The sequence below is a fragment of the Delphinus delphis genome, chromosome 3 (assembly GCF_949987515.2).
Source record: "Delphinus delphis chromosome 3, mDelDel1.2, whole genome shotgun sequence".
Classification (NCBI taxonomy): domain Eukaryota; kingdom Metazoa; phylum Chordata; class Mammalia; order Artiodactyla; family Delphinidae; genus Delphinus; species Delphinus delphis.
The window spans coordinates 22,181,395-22,192,473 of record NC_082685.1 but is presented as its reverse complement, the minus strand read 5'-3'; the positions used below and the strand labels follow the sequence as shown (position 1 = coordinate 22,192,473).

Below are 11,079 nucleotides of genomic sequence, written 5' to 3'. Positions count from 1 at the left end.
CTCTTTCTGATAGTTCACTGTGAGTGTATAGAAATACAAAATTTATATATAGAAATCTATTGTATCCTGCAAATTTACCAAGTTCATGTTTGAGCTCGAATAGGTTTTCGATGGTGTCTTTCATATTTTCTATGTATCATGCCATCTGCAAACAGTGACAGTTTTACTTTTTCCTTTCCATTTTGGAGTCCTTTTATTTATTTATTTTTTCTTGTCTGATTGCTGTGGCTAGGACTTCCAAAACTCTGTTCAATAAAAGTGGTGAGAGTGGGCATCCTTGTCTTGTTCCTGATCTTAGGGGAAAGGCTTTCAGCTTTTCACCATTGAGTATGTTAGCTATGGGCTTGTCATATATGGCCTTTATTATGTTGAGGTATGTTCCCTGTATGCCCACTTTCTGGAGAGTTTTTACCATGAAAAGATATTGCATTTTTTCAAAAGCTTTTTCTGCACCTATTGAGATGATTGTATGGTTTTTAGTCTTCAATTTGCTACTGTGATGATAAGAGACCTAAGACAGCTACAGAGGCTAAGTGACCTTTCCTTCCCTGAATGGGTAGGTATCCTTGTTCTGCCTTCTAATTGAGTTAGTATCTGAGTAAAGAACTGCCAGGTGTCATTTAGTTCACAATACACTGCTGTGGCAATATAGAAATGAATTTGCCTAAGTCATTTGGCTTTTCTCAATTATAGTAAATGAATATACTGAATGAATACTTCAACTTAAGGAAATGTTCTTAAAAATATATTAATGTAGGCAACTTCAGTGGAGAACTGAAAACAAAACAAAACATTCAGGTAAAGGGATGAAATAAAAGTACACTCAGTTGTATCCAGTTTCCTCTTGTAAATCTCTCTTTTTAATTTGAGTGGACAGTCACTTGAGAATATCTGACTTGGGGCTAAGGAAATCTAAGCCTTCTTGGCCACACTGTATTCTCTTATGTCATTTACTAAAGGCACCAGTTGGGCTGCTGAAAAAAGAGTGGGAAAAATCAACCCCTCACATCCAAAGGGCGGCTCTTGAAAATATGTGGGTTGTTGTAGTTATTTTGCTCTTCTGCCCTCAGAAGTTCTAATCTTAACCTTAGCCCCTCATGGAGAGAGACTTTGTAAACCAATTCCCACATTACTCATTATGTGACTGTTGAAAAAGGGCAACCCAGCTCTTTTCCTGTGCTTTCAACCAGTTATCTTCTTCAAAAATCTGTTTGGATTGTTATACCTTAATCTTGCCTGGCAAGGGACTTATGGGAAGGTTCTTACTGTTTGAAAGTTTGGTGCCAGTATCTGCAAAGAAAGAAGAAAGTGAAGAAGGAAAGATGTGTTTATCAAACATCCCAATAGTGAAGGTGTGTGAAAGCAACTTTTGAAAAGGTTAATCTGTCAGAGTTTAGCCATATTATTACGTTTTATTTTATTCATTGAAAATAAATAATTATCAATGAATCCTTTCTAGATTTTCTAGTTTCCCAAAGTTCCCTGTATTCACATTCTAAGAGGAAAAATGGTATTTTAAGTCACTGCTCTCCACCTTATATTATTTATAATCACTCCTCGTGACTTCTTCCTTCCAAGAAACGTGATCCTGAGAAGTGTCCTTTGTTTGTCTTTGTGGAATAAGTGATGAGGATGCGTCCTGGAGACCTGTGAGATGTTTAACTTGTGGCATAATGAAACTAGGATGGAGAGTTCTGGAAAGATCTGGAAAGGTGGCTGGTAGAGTGTGGCCAGATGTGGGAGAAGAGAGACGTACAGAGAGAGGGAGAGTAAATGTTCAGAGGGAGAAAATGAAACATAATTAAATAAGTTTTGTTGTGTGGTGTGGGATGCAAGCCTTTCTCTCCCCCTTTCCTTCACAATGTCTTTGTTAAAGACTGTTTTTCATTAGTTTTACTAAGATAGGATTTGCCGTTTTGTTTGGATACTGAGAATGGACCCATGGGAACAGTTACATTTGGGTTATCTCTGACTATCTTTAAGGAAGAACATAAATATTGGCCACACTATCTATGCACATGCTATCACCATGCCTTTTTTGTTCTCTGTTCATATATCTAAGTCCTCTTCTTTCTTTAAGGTCAATCTCAAATCTCATCTGAAATGTATATTTATTGATAGATTCAACCCATAATGAACTGTCCCTTCTTTGTCCTCCTTAGGTTCTGATTATTTATAAAAACTCATTTTTGAACTTAGAAACTGTCCAATATGATATATTAGTTATTTCATCAGCATATGTTATATCCTCAACACAATTATATGCTTTTGTGGGGCTGGGATCATACATTCTGTAATTTTTCTCAGTACTTACACTTACTTTGATAAAAAGCGCATTCATTCATCTAAACATCATTTATTGGGTGTTAATTAAATATCTCAACTCAGTAAATATTGTTTGAATGAATGCATGCATGAATGAGGGAGTGTGCAATAGGTAGCCTAATGTACCGCCCAATGTGAGAAAACCAAAAACGTAAACACAAAAGCAAGCCAAAAAGTGGACCAGGACTTTCTGTAAAATATCCTGCTTTTTGTTGGATGATGCCATGAAAATCAAGATGCTCCTGAACGGTCTTAATAGCTGACCAAGAATAGTAAACAATTGAAATTCTCTCAGGCTTCTTCAACCCTATCACTGGACACATTTATGCCTCTCAGGCATGTTATTAAAAGAAGAGATTAATAAAGCTTTTATAGATGAGTTGATAAATCTCTAAATATTTAAGTCTTCATTGCCTCCTAGGTTTTCTCTATTTTGGGTTTCCAAAAGATTTCAATAAACCACAGGATAATTAAAAATTAGACATTATCTTTCTTACCTTGACGTTTTTTGATGGTAAACACCTTTTTATTGTCCCCATAGTGCTGCTCAATTTCCACCAGTACAGTACTTAAGTGAATTTGGCTCTGGATGGTGGGATATGTAAGATGTAAATGAATTGTCTGTATATGTTTTAGAATTCTTCAAAAGGGCCTGGCCATGGAAATGCATTGAATATTACTTAAATAACTAAGATAACTTCCTCAGAATTATTATTCTATTCTGGTTAGGATACTATCTGCTCTGGTTTGTTAAAATTTCCCTTTAGAGTGGTTTTAATTTTGTTTCTGATAGGGTCCTAGGATTTATTGCCACGCCCATCCTGCATCTGTTTTTCTTTGAATTACTCTCCTTGCAGTTTCTGATTCATACAGGGCCTTACAGGTTAGTGACAACCTGGCCATCACAACGCTGGGAAGGACAGGCCTACTTTTCAGAGGTGTTGATGTTTTCTGTACCTGAAGGTTTTCAAGAGATATCAATCTTCCTCACCACCTCCCTTGGCCCTCTTAATGGACTAAGCAGTTCCTCGTGAAATTTCTGTAGGATATCTGTACCAACTTCTCAATATTGTTCCATCCTGAATCTAAATTCCTGGCCTCAAGGTAATGTTAGATTTCTAGCTCCAGCCCCTATTTACATAAGGCCTATACTAAGGAACGGAACCCACAGACATCAGTCCAATCTTCTTTCTCTGGATTTAATTTCTCTGTTACTTTCTGAAACATGCAGGTGTTTCTTTCTTTTAATCTCTGCTATGTGCTTTTAACTTTTTCAAAATTGACCCAGAATTTACGTGTGTCTCCAGTAAGAGTACATTAAATTGAGCTTAGTCTGCTATTCTACTGGCATATTTGAGATCCAGATAATTTGCTACTTAACTGGATTCAATGACCTGTATATTTCAGGCATCTAAAACTCACCATGTTCCAAATTTCCCTCCTTATAGTTAGTAATTTTCTTGGGAATCTGGATGACATTAAATGGAATAAAGTTAGCGAGTGGCCCAGGAATGCCTGAAAGTTTGTTTGTCAGAGTGGCCAGGGAAAGTTAAGCAAGGAAGAAAAGCAAATGAAAAACAGAATCCCATTATTATGGCTGAGTTTACTCCCAGGATTCCATGCAGAGCTCTCTGTAGAGCTGGGATGGGTTATAACTTATGCCAGAGCTCTACGTGGGGCTGACACCATCTCATGCCAAGCTCTCAGTTCAGGGCTAACGTCATCTCTGGTCCACTCTGTGGAATGGAAACTTTGGAGGAATGGCCAATGTGTTCTGTGGCATAGGAAGAGAGAAATTGTGAATGTGACTTTCTAAATTGTGGAGGAACTAACCACTGTAAATGTGCCTTGAACTATGTTGTTTAATTTGACCAGTCAGATCAATGACTTTCCCCTTGAATGAAATGCTGCTACGTATATGAGCAGAAAAACAAAACTGGTATAAGGAACAGATAGCTAGTGGGAAGCAGCCACATAGCACAGGGAGATCCGCTCTGTGCTTTGTGACCACCTAGGGGGATGGGATAGGGAGGGTGGGAGGGAGGGAGGTAGATGCACGAGGGACGAGATATGGGGACATATGTATAACTGATTTACTTTGTTATAAAGCAGAAACTAACACACCATTGTAAAGCAATTATACTCCAATAAAGATGTTAAAAAAAAAAAACTGGTATAAGGAGATGGAGAGACTGGGAGTCTTATTTTCCCACCAATTAACTTTGCCTCTGACCATGACCTTCCCTTTGAGTCTCCTATGCCTTGGGGATGATCGCAACCCCTTGGGTTGGGTGACGGCAACCCCATCTTCACTAGAACCTCTATAGTTAACTTTTGATTTTTCCCACTCCGTCTATCCATCCCATGTATGCAGTCAGACATTTGATCTTGGACTTTTACTGACAAAATGTGCTTGAATATAACCATTTCTTTTCACTCCCACTGCTACTGCTATTGTCACTGCCTTAACTAGGGCTTTATCTTTAAGTTCTTTATATAAATATATAAATATCTATATATAAATATAATATACAAATAAATAAAATATAATATTAATTCTGAAGATTTTAAAGTCTTTTCTTGATAAAGACTTTTCCTGATAAAGATACACAATATCTTATATAAATATTTTTGTATTATCTGTTCTTTTCTTAGAATTTTAGTCATATGATTCTATCTCTTGGTTTGTCTAGAACTTTTTGATTGAATGCTGGCTATTTGGCTTTTTTTGTTTTTCTCAGCGGAAACGTTGTTTTGCTTCAAAATATTTTATTCTACCTGGAAGTAGCAAATCTTCAAATTACAATTTTTTAAATGCTTTCAAATATCAATACTATAGGTGTCACAAAATCCACGAAAATGACATTTAAAAATTACTGCCAGATGTGTCTCTATAAAACTTTTCCCCCACTTTTTTAGCTATATATTCTTTAACTGCCTCCTCATACGACAGTTTATATATTTTCGAAATAAAATTTTAAGAAATAAACTTTGTAGTTTTTAGACATAGATTTCTTGTAACATCGTTGATTACAATTTGCTTCTAGTTATTAATAGTTTAGAAAAGCTTCTTTCAGCTTCACAATTTATTATTGATAATGTCACATTAATTTTCATTGTTAACTTTGAGAAAACCTCTATGGATTACTTCGTCATAAATATTTACTATTATAAATGCATTACTGATTTCAGTACTGCTATAGGCTTGTGCATTACAGGAATTCTGATAAAATACTCATTCACACCATTCCATTACACACATTGTTGATGGAGTATATTCTTTTATTTATTTATTTATTTATTTATTTATTTATTTATTTATTTATTTATTTATTTTTGGCTGTGTTGGGTCTTCGTTGCTGTGCGCAGGCTTTCTCTACTTGCAGAGAGTGAGGGCTACTCTTTGTTGCGGTGCACAGGCTTCTCATTGCGGTGGCTTCTCTTGTTGCAGAGCACAGGCGCTAGACACGCAGGATTCAGTAGTTGTGGCTCGCAGGCTCAGTAGTTGTGGCTCACGGGCTCTAGAGCGCAGGCAGTGTAGTTGTGGCACCACGGCTTAGTTGCTCCGTGGCATGTGGGATCTTCCCGGACCAGGGCTCGAACCCTTGTCCCCTGCATTGGCAGGTGGCTTCTTAACCACTGCACCATCAGGGATGCCTCTGGAGTATATTCTTGACAGAAGAAAATTTCCGTTTTGACTAAGCATTGATGAAAACTGAATCTTTGACTTATCTTTCACATGCCTGATGATTGAAGTAATTTTCCACAGAATAGCTTCTGGTTTTTACTTTTCAGTTGTTTTTTTTTTTCTTCAAACGCACATGCTTTGAGAGCTGTGAAGTGCGAGACATGGCTATATTGTAAGGTGGTTTTTGTCCTTATGCTTCTGTGTCTTGTGCTAGTTAAGTCAGTAGAGTAGTCAGTATGAGTACTGGAAGTTATTCCTGTAATGGGATAGTATATAGTCAATTACATATGGTGGTGTCTGAAAATCACACAATAGCCTCACTTAAAACATCTCCTTAGGGCTTCCCTGGTGGCGCAGTGGTTGAGAGTCCACCTGCCGATGCAGGGGACACGGGTTTGTGCCCCGGTCCGGGAAGATCCCACATGCTGTGGAGCGGCTAGGCCCGTGAGCCATGGCCGCTGAGCCTGTGCGTCCAGAGCCTGTGCTCCACAACGGGGGAGGCCACAGCAGTGAGAGGTCCACGTACCACAGAACAAAAGAAAATCTCCTTAGCCAGATTTCAAAAAAGCCTGTGGCCATTCCAATATGATCCAACATAGCGGAATATGATAGAAGGAAAATTGGCAAAGAAAGAGACGCTGGTCTTACCTGATGGAAGTGAAAATATCTCACTTTTGACAATTTTGCAAAAACCTATAATTACGTGAATTAATTTCTAGGGTTCTTCATTGGACCTAAAAAGGAACCCATAGAGTTGTGGAACAACAATAGAAGCTGCTGTGATGAGAAGCCCGGGCACTGCAACAAAGAGTAGCCCCCGCTCGCCGCAACTGGAGAAAGTCTGAACGCAGCATTGAAGACCCAACGCAGCCAAAATAAGAATAAATAAATAAAAATAAATAAATTTATTTTTAAAAAAGTAATACTCAGGTTTGAGGCATGCGAAGTATGATGAGGAAAAATTAGCTAATCCTTTCAGAACTTTTAAAATATCAAACTCAGTCTCTAAGATTTTAGCATTATATACAACATCGGTTACTTATTAGTGGTTTGGGAAGGCCAATTTAAAATTTTCTGAACTTACTGTATTGAAATTCATGACCCTAATGTTTTCCACATTGACTATATGAATGATGAAGTAAAGTCAATCATGTATTTCCTTTCCAACTGGGCAGAAAACAAAATTTTGAAAAGTGTTTGGACTACTGACTTTTGATTTCTTCTAAGGCAAGTGTATAGGTAATTTTTATTCCCTGGTTAGGAGAAAAATGGTGGAAGAGGGCAGGGTTAAGAATGAAGATTTCAAGAGCGTGAGAGTTAGACGACCAACCAGAGTTCCTAAGGTTCGGTGCCTGTAACTGTCGCCGCCGCTTAAGCCTGCCAAATCAGTGGTACGGCTGCTGCCCTCGTATTTGCTACCTCTAGAAACATTCTTGCCAGTAGTGGCGGCAGCGGGACTCAATTACCCCCTTTTCTCACTCTCTCCAGAAGCTCCAGATGGCGTCTTCTGTGGGCAACGTGGCCGACAGCACAGAACCAACGAAACGTATGCTTTCCTTCCAAGGGTTAGCTGAGTTGGCTCATCGAGAATATCAATCAGGTGATTTTGAGGCAGCTGAGAGACACTGCATGCAGCTGTGGAGACAAGAGCCAGACAATAATGGAGTACTTTTATTACTTTCATCTCTACACTTCCAGTGTCGAAGGCTGGACAGATCTGCCCACTTTAGTACTCTGGCAATTAAACAGAACCCTCTTCTGGCAGAAGCCTATTCGAATTTGGGGAATGTGTACAAGGAAAGAGGGCAGTTGCAGGAAGCAATTGAGCATTACCGGCGTGCATTGCATCTCAAACCAGATTTCATCGATGGTTATATTAACCTGGCAGCCGCTTTGGTAGCAGCAGGCGACATGGAAGGGGCAGTACAAGCTTACGTCTCTGCTCTTTAGTGCAATCCTGATTTGTACTGTGTTCGCAGTGACCTGGGGAACCTGCTCAAAGCCCTGGGTCGCTTGGAAGGAGCCAAGGCGTGTTATTTGAAAGCAATGGAGACGCAACTGAACTTTGCAGTGGCTTGGAGTAATCATGGCTGTGTTTTCAATGCACAAGGGGAGATTTGGCTTGCAATTCATCACTTTGAAAAGGCTGTCACCCTTGACCCCAATTTTCTGGATGCTTATATCAATTTAGGAAATGTCTTGAAAGAGGCACGGATTTTTGACAGAGCTGTGGCAGCTTACCTTTGTGCCCTAAGCTTGAGCCCAAATCATGCAGTGGTACGTGCCAACCTGGCTTGTGTATACTATGAGCAAGGCCTGATAGATCTGGCAATAGACACCTACAGGCGAGCTATTGAATTGCAACCACATTTCCCTGATGGTTACTGCTACCTAGCCAACGCTCTGGAAGAGAAGGGCAGTGTTGCTGAAGCAGAAGATTGTTATAATACAGCTCTCCGGCTGTGTCCCACCCATGCAGACTCTCTGAATAACCTAGCCAATATCAAAGGAGACCAGGGGAACATTGAAGAGGCAGTTCGCTTGTACTGTAAAGCATTAGAAGTCTTCCCAGAGTTTGCTGTTGCCCATTCAAATTTAGCAAGTGTATTGCAGCAGCAGGGAAAACTGCAGGAAGCTCTGATGCATTATAAGGAGGCTGTTCGAATCAGTCCTACCTTTGCTGATGCCTACTGTAACATTGGAGACATTCTAAAGGAGATGCAGGATGTTCAGGGAGCCTTGCAGTGTTATACTCGTGCCATTCAGATTAACCCTGCACTTGCGGATGCCCACAGCAATCTGGCTTCCATTCACAAGTATTCAGGGAATATTCCAGAAGCAATTGCTTCTTATCGCACTGCTCTGAAGCTTGAACCTGATTTTCCTGACGCTTATTGTGATTTGGCTCATTGCCTGCAGATTGTCTGTGATTGGACAGACTATGATGAGCAAATGAAGAAGTTGGTCAGCATTGTGGCTGACCAGCTGGAGAAGAATAGGTTGCCTTCTGTGCAGCCTCATCATAGTATGCTCTATCCTCTTTCTCATGGCTTCAGGAAGGCTATTGCTGAGAGCCATGGGAACCTCTGCTTGGATGAGATCGGTGTCCTTCATAAACCACCGTACGAACATCCAAAAGACTTGAAGCTCAGTGATGGTCGACTGCGTGTAGGATACGTGAGTTCTGACTTTGGGAATCATCCTACTTCTCATCTTATGCAGTCTATTCCAGGCATGCACAATCCGGATAAATTTGAGGTATTCTGTTATGCCCTGAGCCCAGATGATGGCACAAACTTCCGAGCGAAGGTGATGGCAGAAGCCCATCATTTCATTGATCTTTCTCAGATTCCATGCAATGGGAAAGCAGCTGATCGCACCCATCATGATGGTATACACATCCTTGTAAATATGAATGGTTATACCAGGGGTGCTTGAAATGAACTCTTTGATCTCAGGCCAGCTCCTATCAGGCAATGTGGCTGGGCTACCCTGGGACCAGTGGCGTGCTTTTCATGGATTATATCATCACTGATCAGGAAACTTCACCTGCTGAAGTTGCTGAGCAGTATTCTGAGAAACTGGCTTATATGCCCCATACTTTCTTTATTGGTGATCATGCTAATATGTTCCCTCACCTGAAAAAGAAAGCAGTCATCGATTTTCAGTCCAATGGGCACATTTATGACAATCGGATTGTGCTGAATGGCATCGACCTCAAAGCATTTCTTGATAGTCTCCCAGATATGCAGATTGTCAAGATGAAATGTCCTCATGGAGGAGACAACGCAGACAGCAGTAATACAGCTCTTAATATGCCTGTCATTCCTATGAATACTATTGCAGAAGCAGTTATTGAAATGATTAACAGAGGACACATTCAGATAACAATTAATGGATTCAGTCTTAGCAATGGACTGGCAACTACCCAAATCAACGTTAAGGCTGCCACTGGAGAGGAGGTTCCCCGTACCATTATTGTAACCACACGTTCTCAGTACGGGTTACCGGAAGATGCCATTGTGTACTGTAACTTTAATCAGTTATATAAAATTGACCCATCTACTTTGCAGATGTGGACAAATATTCTGAAGCGTGTTCCCAATAGTGTACTGTGGCTGTTGCGTTTTCCAGCAGTAGGAGAACCTAATATTCAACAGTACGCACAAAATATGGGCCTTCCCCAGAACCGTATCATTTTTTCACCTGTTGCTCCTAAAGAGGAACATGTTTGGAGAGGCCAGCTGGCTGATGTCTGCTTGGACACTCCACTCTGTAATGGACACACCACAGGGATGGATGTCCTTTGGTCAGGGACACTCATGGTGACTATGCCAGGAGAGACTCTTGCTTCCCGAGTTGCAGCTTCCCAGCTCACTTGTTTAGGCTGTCTTGAGCTTATTGCTCAAAATAGACAAGAATATGAAGACATAGCTGTGAAACTGGGAACTGATCTAGAATACCTGAAGAAAATTTGTGGCAAAGTCTGGAAGCAGAGAACATCTAGCCCTCTGTTCAACACCAAACAATACACAATGGACCTAGAGCGGCTCTATCTACAGATGTGGGAGCATTACGCAGCTGGCAACAAACCTGATCACATGATTAAGCCTGTTGAAGTCACTGAGTCGGCCTAAATAATGACTGTGTGCACAGGAGAATTACCCCTGTACCTGAGCCTCAACCTTCTGGGGGAAAGGGAACAACTTTTTCCTTATCTGTACAATACCATGTTGCAGATGGGTGACAGACAATGATAAGAAATAGCACAGCCAGACTTGCTTCCTGCATGATCATGATCATGATAGGGAGAGACACAAGAGATGGGAAACTGCTGTTCCACAAGGAGTCTCCATAGAATTTTGCAGCAGCCAGGTGTCTGGAAGATCTGGAAGGTAAGTCTGGAAGGTCTGATCTCCCTTGGTCTTCCATGGGATGGATGGTTAGTGTGGAAGGGAGATAGAGATTGCCCAGCCGTTTTGTGATTATCATGGATTGATTGAGTCTTCTGAATTAATATTTTTCTTTATATTTTGGGTATTGGAGCTTTTAAAAATGTTTGGTTT

At 40.3% G+C, this 11,079-nt stretch overlaps 1 pseudogene; it reads left to right on the top strand.

Annotated features, from left to right (window-relative positions):
* Positions 1-7,510: 7,510 nt before the first annotated feature.
* Positions 7,511-10,702, top strand: LOC132423045 (UDP-N-acetylglucosamine--peptide N-acetylglucosaminyltransferase 110 kDa subunit pseudogene; annotated as a pseudogene).
* The last annotated feature ends 377 nt before the right edge of the window (positions 10,703-11,079 follow it).